The 9,048-nt window shown below is 35.6% G+C and overlaps 1 non-coding gene across 1 annotated transcript; it reads right to left on the bottom strand.

Moving 5' to 3' along the window:
• Positions 1–986: 986 nt before the first annotated feature.
• Positions 987–1,093, bottom strand: LOC111754382 (U6 spliceosomal RNA). Its single transcript, XR_002789074.1, has one exon. It is a non-coding gene; the product is annotated as a U6 spliceosomal RNA (small nuclear RNA).
• Positions 1,094–9,048: the final 7,955 nt, after the last annotated feature.

Genomic DNA, 9,048 nt, shown 5'->3' with positions numbered 1-9,048 from the left:
TATGGGCAGACAAGGTGTCCTAAATCCAATCTGGATGAAGTTTTATCAGAACAAAGGTCTCAACCCAGGGCCTCACCTGGATTTTATTTTATTTTTATTTTTTTAAAATTTTATTTAGAATGTAGTAAAAATACAACAGAACAAGATAAAACAAAGCCAATCGAGACAATGTAGTAACATTGGTACAGAACTTCAAAGCAGAATGCTGGGATAGTAATAATAGGTACTATAGTATATTTCGTTATCTTCACAAGAGTCATCCAGTCAATTAGGTATAGAGAAATCAAACCATAGCCTCTTTTCTCAAGGTTAAAACCCAGTTGACAGCCCTGGAGCATTGGCTCTGCATCCCAGTGGGCTCAACCACTTGGGAAGACACTGATGTGGGGAAACAGTGACTGTATTCTGGATTCAAAGATTACACATCAGTACCTCAGCCAGCCCTCTTTACATTGCTTAGAGCCAATTGTGGGGAAAAGGAAATAGCTTAGCCAGCTCTGTACATATCAATAAATGGAGATAGGGCCAAGTTTAGCCAAAAGTAGTTGCCTAAGCCGAGTGTGGTGACTTACGCCTGTAATCCCAGCACTTGGGAGGCTGAGGCAGGAGGATCATTGAGAGTTCCAGACCAGCCTGGGCTACAAAGTGAGCTCAAGGCCAGCCTGAATTGCATAGAAAGACCCTGTCTCAAAAAGCCAAAAAAAAAAAAAAAAAAAAAAACCCAAAAAACAAAGTAGTTGCCTATACCCTCAAACTTGATACTATCAAACAGAACAGAATAGAGTAAAATCAGTCAAAACAAGATGGTGAGGGCTTCAAATCAAATTAATTGGAAATCAAAAAAGTTACTATAATGTATCCTGCTAATTTTTTAAAATTTTTCCCTTAATTAAAAAAAAATAATAATAAAATAAATAAATTTTTAAAAAGGGGGAGATTGAGATAAAAGAAGACATAACAACATAATAATACAGGTCAGAACAGAAAAAAATATGGAATGTTTCATGAATTTGCGTTTCATCATTGTGCAGGGGTTATGCTAATCTTCTCTGTATCATTCCAATTTTAGTATATGTGCTGCAGAAGCGAGCACTCTAAAATGATTTCTAACTTATCCTCCTGGGTTTTTTGTTTCCTTGTTTGGTTTGGTTTGGTTTGGTTTGTTTGTTTGGTTTGGTTTGAGACATAGTCTTGTTAGTAGTTCAGGCTGGCCTTGAACTCTCTATGCTGGCCTCACAATTGTAATGGTCCTCCTGCTTTAGCCTTGTGAGTGCTGGGATTACAGGTGTGCACCACCACACCTGGCAGAAGATTCTAACTTAAAATTACAAAAAATTTAGTGTTATCTTAAGAGTTCCATAATATTATCTCTTTTATTTAGTTATGTAATCTCTTTTGGGTTAATTCTTGTGTTTGGTGTAAGGAAAGTGTTATGGTTTATGTCGGTGGCTCCCAACCTCATTCATTTGCATTGTACATTTGTGATTGGTTCATTTGTGATTGGTACATTTGTGACTGGTTCATTGTATGGTGCTTGGATTGATGGTGTCCTGCTACACCCATCTAGGGGTAGAGCCAGCATGTAATGTAATGGCCGGAAGAAGGTGTGTCTTGCTCTCTTTTTTGCCGGTTTCTGCCTTGCTGTTTGCAACCTCCAGGAACTGTGGCCCTGCCTTACCACCCTGCCTCAGAGCCAACTGAAACCTCCAAAAACTGTAAGAAAGAAACCTTTCTTTTCCCAATTCCGGTCATCAGGTATTTTGTCTCAGCGATGAATAAAAAGTGACTAAGACTTCTCTTTTTTTGCACTTGGATATCCAGTTTTCTCAGGATCATTTGTTGAAGATAGTTTTTTCTCCCATTGAATTATCTTGGTATATTTGTCAGAAATCAAGTAATCATAAATATAAGAGCTTATTTCTTACTCCCAGTTCTATTCCATAATTTATGTTACCTTTCTGGCAAATGTCTTCTTTTTCAAGATATTTTTGGCTATTGTGGGTTGCATTTTTATATGAATCTTAAGATCAGCTTATCAGTTTCTGAAGAGAGGGAAGCTTAGATTGTGAGAGGGATTGTATTGAGTGTGGAGTCAGTGCAGGGAGTAACACCATTTTTACAATATTAAGACATATATTCCATGAATATGAGCAATGTTTTATAGTTATCAATATGTGTCTTGCAGTTCCTTTATTAAATTTATTCCTAATTATTTTATTACTCTTATGCTATTAAAAATGTAAACACTGTCATTTCTCTTTCGGACTGTTCATTTGTTAGTATACGGAAATACAACTGATATTTGAATATTAGTTTATGTCCTATAACCTTGATAAACTCATTAGTTCTAGTAATATTTTAGTGAATTCCTTACTTTTTTATGTGGAAGATAATTTCATCTGCAAGTGGTGATGTTTTTCTTCTTTTCCAATCTATGTTTTAATACCTTTCTCTTGTCTGATTATATTGTCTAAAACTTGAGAACAAAATTGAGAAGGGTAGACATTTGTTTTGTTTCTGGTATTTAAGAGAAAGCCTTCTTTAATTCAAAATATGGTGTTATCTGTGAGACTGTTGTGGATGTCCTTTGTCAAGTTGAAGAAAGTGCTGTCTGTTCTTGAATTACTGAATAGTTTTTTTAAAAATCATGACTAAGTATTAATTTTGTGAAAAGTTTTTCCTACATTTATTGAGTTGGTGCTTTGATTTTTGTGTGTATTTTGTTGGTATGGTATATTGCATCAACTGAACCTCTAATGTTATACCAATCATCACTTTTGGGATAAATTCCACTTGGTCATAGTATAGAGTCCCCTTTGTATGTTGCTGGATTTATCCTGTTACTATTTTATTGAGGATGTTTGGATTTATATTCATAAGAGATGTTGATCTATAGTTTTCTTTTGTGATGTCTTTGATTTTGTATCAGGGTTAATCTTGGATTCACAAGAATATATTGGGGAGTGTTTCCTCTTATTCTTATCTTTTTTTTTCTTCTTTTAGAATAGCTATGATCAATAAGTTTTAATTATTATTTAAATGCTTGACAGAATTCACTGGTTAAAAGTCAGAAGATTCTAGCCATTCTTTTAGGAAAGCTTTTAAAATTACTAATTTAGTCTCTTTATATTATATAGGTCTAGTTAGGTTTTCTACTTTTCTTTGAGTCAGTTGGTGTAATTTTTGTCTCTGGTAATTTATTCCTTTCATTTAGGTTGTCTAATTTGTTGACATACAGTTATTCACAGTATTCTCTTATGATCCCTTTGTTTCTCTAAAATTAATGATGTTCCTAAAATTAATGATTTTGTTCTCTAAGTTTAGCATTGTATTTAAATGCAAAGATAATATGTGAGTATGGAGACTTGGAGACATTTTTATTCAATAAAACAAATGTCTCTGAAGCTTAGTAAGATTTTTATATGTATTCAGCTTAACATAACCATGTAGCCATGTTGAATTATAGCTAACAAGATTGCCCCTGAATAACCCTAGCTGATTTTTCCTCCGTACTTTTCTAGCAAACCATATTGATATAGCAGAGTCATTATGGGTCATTATCACCAGACCCTGGCTCTGGGGATGTGCCTGACTCTTTGATATTACCTCGAGATGAGCCATGTTAGAGAATGAAGTCACTTTGTCCCAACCCAAAAATATGTCTCCCTTTAACTCAAATTGCAGAAATCCAATTGGTCTTGCTGCTGCCCAGGATCAGGTTTTAGCTGGTAAAATCTTGCAATTAAACTGCACTCTGTACAATCCTGGATCTTTGTGCTTCTCTGTCTTTGGTCTCCAGGCACTTTGGGAGTGGCCAAACACTAGGACTAAATTGTTCTGGAACAGATTTCAAAGGGAATATAGTCATGTAAACTATTGAACTAGTAGAAACTTAATGAAAGTTTGTTCAATAGCGCTGACCCCAGCTCTTAAGAATAGTTTTGCAGCACTGGAAAGTTAGGGACAGCCTCTCGGTGTATCAAGATTACTCCATTTGAATCACATGGCATTACCAGAAGAGGCATGTCTTAGGACATGAAGCAGCTCCAAGTTCTCATAGTATATGGAAACATAGGCAGAAATAATTTGCAAAGAAGGTTAAAGTCATCATAAAATTGACCACCTTTTCTCATTTTCATGATAAAACCATAAGGCCAGAGTTCACTCAGTTCTTATTGTTTTCTGAAATTATTTTCAGAAAATAGTTTAGAGGTGGAAAACTACAAAACTTCTCTATTCATATCTATCATGTAATGCAAGCAAATGTGTTAATTATTAAGTGTTTTGCTGGGAGATTATTTGAGACTGAGCTGGAATATTCTGAAGAATGGTAAACCAGGTTTAAAAATTATAATTGATTTGGGAATATTCTAGTGCATTTAAAGTACAACTAGTTGAAGCTGAATGCATTTTCCAGTTTTCTTGTAATTGTATAGATTAACATTATTTGCTTTTTAAATTAGAGATGCCACACTGAGCACTACTATGATACTAAAAATCAAATGTTAGTTCTATGAAGGCCAGGACGTTGGCTGTCTGTTTCATAGTTGTTTCCTAAGCATCGTGCTTTAATCCATTTATCCCCTGAATGAATAGCTGCTGAATAAGTGACTGATTAATTATAGTTACAGCAGCTACCAGCAAAAATAATAATCATGGAAATTCTTTTTTCTTTCAAAAGGTATCACAGTTTCAAGGCAAAATACTCTGTCTCAGCAACTTCCAAAATGTAACTCTAAAGCTCTCCTTAAAGATTAGTCTCCTGAGTGATGAAGCACCCCAATTTTAAGTTCCAAAAACTCAGCTTGTCGGAAATATCACAGTCTTAAAATGATCACATTTTAAAAACACTGTTGATGTAAGAATTTTCTTTGATTTAAGTGTTGTTTCTCTTGGAAAAGGCTTGTTTTTCTAAGCAAGTTAGGTCATTGAACTGGGAATACCAGGAAAAAGAAAAATTAAAGAAGACATGTTAAAAACAGAAACTATGGTTACTTTCTTATATGTTTCTACTGAGGTTCTGATGCTTTATATGAAATTTTAGCAATAAATGCTTTTTTATTCAGAACTAGATTGAAGATACAAATTGTTACCAAGGTTTTTCCTCTCTCCTTTTCTCTTTACTTTTCTTCTTTCTTTGCTTCCTTCCTTCTTTTCCTCCTTCCTTCCTGTTATAGAGATCAAATATACAGCCTCACACATGCCTGGCAAGTGCTCCACCACTGAAACAAAATCCCCAATTCTGATGTCAAGAATTTTACTAGTACTACTTAATTATATCTTCCTCATGGGATTGTTATTATGAGTAAATGTTCTAGTGAATGCAAAGGATTTGAATATATGGTGATCTTTCAGTGTAGCATAGTTATTACTCTTATGGGATGATCCTGTTCTTATTTAACATTTCAATATTTTTCTCACTGTAGATTTTCTAGAATTACTTTGACTCATTAAAACACTGCATTAAAATAACACTTATCTTAATTACTACTTGTTTTGGCTCCTCCTAACTTTTGTGCCTGAGGCAAGTGCCTCCCCTTAATGCCAGCACTGGTGGTGACTCTGTGATCCACAGATAATCAGATTTTACATTATTTACCACGATTGATCCCCCTTACACAGAAAACTATTCTCCTCTTAGTTTTGTAGGCAAGCTGTGTCATCAACAGTTATTTTACTTACATTACTGACCACAGGTCTCCCCAACCATCTTGATTGGACTAGATTGGTCACTGGACCCCAAAATATCCAATCCACAGAAAGCTCAGTAACCATTATTATGTCTCCACTTAAAATGGTGAAGAAAGTAATTCGACCCTTTCTGATAGAAAAGGATCAAGTAGCAATAAAACATAGAGACTTAATGTAAACATTTAGAAGTGAAATGATATCTGAGATTTTATTTAAAATTAAATTATTAAATTATTTGGATTTGCACTAAAAAAGAGAGACTGACAGAAATTCAGAAGTAAAATATTGAAAATTGGAAAATGGATGATTAGTTTCATTATTTTATTCTCTCTACTAACATATACTAAATATTCTGTAATTAAAACATTTATTTTTAAATTGCAACCACTGTAAAATTAAGCCAATGAACAGTGAAGATAAAAGTCAAATGTCTATATCAAGAATTGCCATTAGGCTAGGGTGACCATGATACACCATAGACATTCAAAAAATATAAGGTACTTAAACATATGGGGAAGCAGACGAAATTGGTTGTTTAGAAATGAGCATTACCAGGCCATTTAGAGAGAGGTAGATGCCCGGAACAAGGAGCTTCGGCACTTCATAGGTTTCTGTTTCCTGGTCCTTTACCCTTTGGGCCCAGCCGTACTATGACTCCTATGCCTTTTCTGATCTACCCTTCCCTTGCTTTTTTTTTTTTTTTTTTTTTTTGTCTTATGTTCATCTTTAAAGTTTGACTCTCCTTTTCTTGAGCTAGGTTGATCAAGACTGTCTCTCTGTATCAAAATAGGCAATCTCAAAACAAATGATTATTTGTACCTGTTAGAATCTGCCTTAGTGGAAGGGCACTACCAGTCTTGGAGTCAACTGATGCTTAGCATCCTGTGGAGGAGGATTAGGAGAGACCATTGTGGAAATCATAATGTCAGGTGATCAAAACCAGTTCAATCTGCCTTCCAAATGTACAAATGTACCAGGACACAATTAAAGGCACTTTTCCTAAGAAGTCTCGACAGAATTAATGGACAGTTTGCCATGATAAATTCCTGGAGACCGTGTTGATCTAAGAAGTAAAAATGGTCACTGAACTGTCAGGTTGATCTGTATATGAAGCCAGTCTTCTTGCCTTCAGGGTCATACCATTTGGTGTGCTACGAATGGAAGGCAATGTCCCACGTGGATAAGGATAAAAGTGTGGGAGGATTACTCTTTGCCCTTCATCTACCACAAAGAATAAAGGGTTTCTAGGTAGGATGAAAGAAGTAATCTAGAAAAGAAGCCAGGAAAATGGATTCTGAAGGGTAGTGTCACAAGACATTGGTTTTTAAAGAAGTTAGTTCAAAGGTGAGATAAGCAGGACTTGGTGCTTGTGGTGGAACAGTCCTCTGTGGGATAAGTTTGCATCATCTGATGCCTTGCGTCTGCAGTCTCGGTGTGGTAGATTTTCCTAGAAGCTATAAAATCTAATTTTGGAAAATCTGAGTTGGGAAAGAAAGTACACTTACCCACTAGATCCCAAAGAAGGAAGAGCCCACTTTGCTCCTTTTGGGGAAGTAACGGGTGCCAGGTACTTCCTTGGTCAAAGAAGATCATGCATTCACCAAAAAAGGGGAAGAGAAAGAAAAATGAATACAAGTGTATTCAAGTTTAAAGAAGTTAATCATGCTTCACCATGCAGAAAGAATTACCACAATTTTGCTTATTTTCTTATTTTGTTCTTATGTATTTACATAGCTGCCATCATAATATATGCTGACTTCTAAGTGTATACAATTCAAGAACATTCATAGATCATATAATTTAGCCAAAGATATTTAATGCTATATATCTGTCCTTGGATGATCTATTGTATTTCATCAATAAAAAAAATTCCAGTGAGTTAGGTCATTTAACATGAGGCTTAAATTATGCATAAAAACCATTTCTCAAGTTCTTTAGCAATGAAAAACTTCATTATGTCATTCTACGCAATACTGCTTTTGTGCATAGGGAAAGAAAAGACCCTTTATTTAGTAATCTTCTTGGCATGGGGTCTTCACTATGTAATAAGCTTGGCCATTGTTAGAAAATCTGGACAAGAACAACACCAGTTATTGTAGTAAGCGATCACGAAATAAGACAAGAGATTCTATATGAACTGTAGGTTAAAGGATATGGCTCAAAAACATTTCTTGGCACTGAAAGAGTGAAGAGATAGATAATGCTGTAGGGTTGTGTCATTTTGTTTTGGCTGTACGTGACAGACAATTTGGATTTATTTACATTATATAACAAGTACACTGCAGGCCCAGGTTCGATTAATTCCGCTAATCAGCAACAGCAGCCTGGACCTAGCTCTTTCCATCTGCCTTTGCCGTCCTGAGTGTATCAGTGAGTTCCCTGGCCAGCTCCTTCACAGCTGTGAGATGACTGCAGCAGTTCCAGTCACAAGAGAAGATGAACCTGTTTCTTCCTATGTGTCTCTGTAAGCCAGGAAAGTTGCATTGTTTTATTTGCATTTGTATTTATTGTTGTTATTTTATTTTCAGGACACTTTACCCCTGAGCTTCAGTCCCATTCCTTTTTATTTTAATTTTGAGATAGAGTCTCACTAAGTTATCCTCCGAGGCTGGCCTCCAACCTGTCTTCCCTTACCTCAGAAAAGTTTTCCTGTGAGCGTTCCTCACAAACTTCTCTCATTTCTGGTTGGGCATGATTATATCACATGTGGACTGTGGTTCATACCACGTCTTGGTATGAGGCTAATGTCTTCTCAATCTTTCTTTAAATCCAAAAATGGATATGAACACAATTGATGAAGAAGGAGAGATAGTACATAGTAACCAGCAATGTTTGTCACAAGGACTAAGCTTGGTCTCTGAGTCACGCAGTATCCCAGACAAAACACATAATTTATTAAATTTCAGAATATGGCTCCAATCTACATAAGGGAAGACGTGTGTGTGTGTGTTGTCTATTTGACTTTTATTCTGTGTGTTCTATTATCAGATGGTCAATGTATCTCTTCAAATAATGTTTTCAAGAAGAGAGCATGGGTCAATCTATTTTCTGAGGCTTTGCCTATCTGAGCATGTTTCTCTGTTGTCTCTGTCTTTTTAAAAATTTTTAAATTTTTTCAGTATCAGGAATCAAACTCAGGACCTTGCACTTGCCAGGCAGGTGCTTATGCCACTGAGCTGTATCCTTGGCTGTTGCCTCTGTTAATTGTGATATGCTTAGCTAGAAAACTCAAATTCACTATCTTTTTCCATCCTGTTTACAGACATGACTGCATTGTTTTCTGGTAGTTAGGGTTGCAGAGGGCTCAGAGATTATTACTTTCTGCTCCTTTGTAAGTATGTTTCTTAACCTGAAGAT

This window comes from Cavia porcellus, unplaced genomic scaffold (assembly GCF_034190915.1).
Source record: "Cavia porcellus strain 051 isolate PalLab524CR breed Dunkin Hartley unplaced genomic scaffold, mCavPor4.1 scaffold_1, whole genome shotgun sequence".
In the NCBI taxonomy this organism is placed as follows: domain Eukaryota; kingdom Metazoa; phylum Chordata; class Mammalia; order Rodentia; family Caviidae; genus Cavia; species Cavia porcellus.
The sequence above is the reverse complement of the archived record's forward strand: the minus strand, read 5'-3'. Positions and strand labels throughout refer to the sequence as shown.